Source organism: Penaeus monodon, chromosome 32 (genome assembly GCF_015228065.2).
Source record: "Penaeus monodon isolate SGIC_2016 chromosome 32, NSTDA_Pmon_1, whole genome shotgun sequence".
In the NCBI taxonomy this organism is placed as follows: Eukaryota; Metazoa; Arthropoda; class Malacostraca; order Decapoda; family Penaeidae; genus Penaeus; species Penaeus monodon.
This window is the reverse complement of record NC_051417.1, coordinates 33,589,847-33,590,566: the sequence shown is the minus strand read 5'-3', so window position 1 is coordinate 33,590,566 and position 720 is coordinate 33,589,847.

Genomic DNA, 720 nt, shown 5'->3' with positions numbered 1-720 from the left:
AATGGACCACAGCATGTCTCTTACTCTAGGGGCAACTTTCTGTCCCGTTCTCTCGTTTTTTCAGGGTATCTGACTTTTGTTTTACGTTTTTGGGGATATATGACTTTTTTTTTTTACGTTTTCGTCACCCTTTCTCTCTTTTTTGGGGGATATAGGACTTTTTTTTTACGTTTTCGTCACCCCTTCTCCCTTTTTGGGGGGATATAGGACTTTTTTTTTACGTTTTCGTCACCCTTTCTCTCTTTTTTTTGGGATATAGGCCTTTTTTTTGTACGTTTTCGTCACCCTTTCTCCCTTTTTTTTCAGGGTGTCTGATTTATTTTTACGTTTTCGTCACCCTTTCTCCCTTTTTTGGGGATATATGACTATTTTTTTTACGTTTTCCTCACCCTTTCTCTCTTTTTTTCAGGGTGTCTGACTTTTTTTTTTTTACGTTTTCCTCCCCCTTTCTCCCTTTCTGACTTTTTAATCTATTTTATTTCACTTTTTTTTTCTCACCTCGATTTTCCGTCGCCAATTCCCCTTCCCTTTTAGCGATCTCTTACTCTCTTCCTTGCCCTTAATTACCCCGTTTACATAATCCCTACTTTGGGTCCCTCTCACTTGCATCCCCTCCCCCCCTCCTCCCCCCACCCACAAATCTGTACCTCGCTTTTGCTCTTTTTCTCTTGAATTCTCTTCCGTTCTTTGGTTTCCAGTTACATTTACTTAATTTCTCTC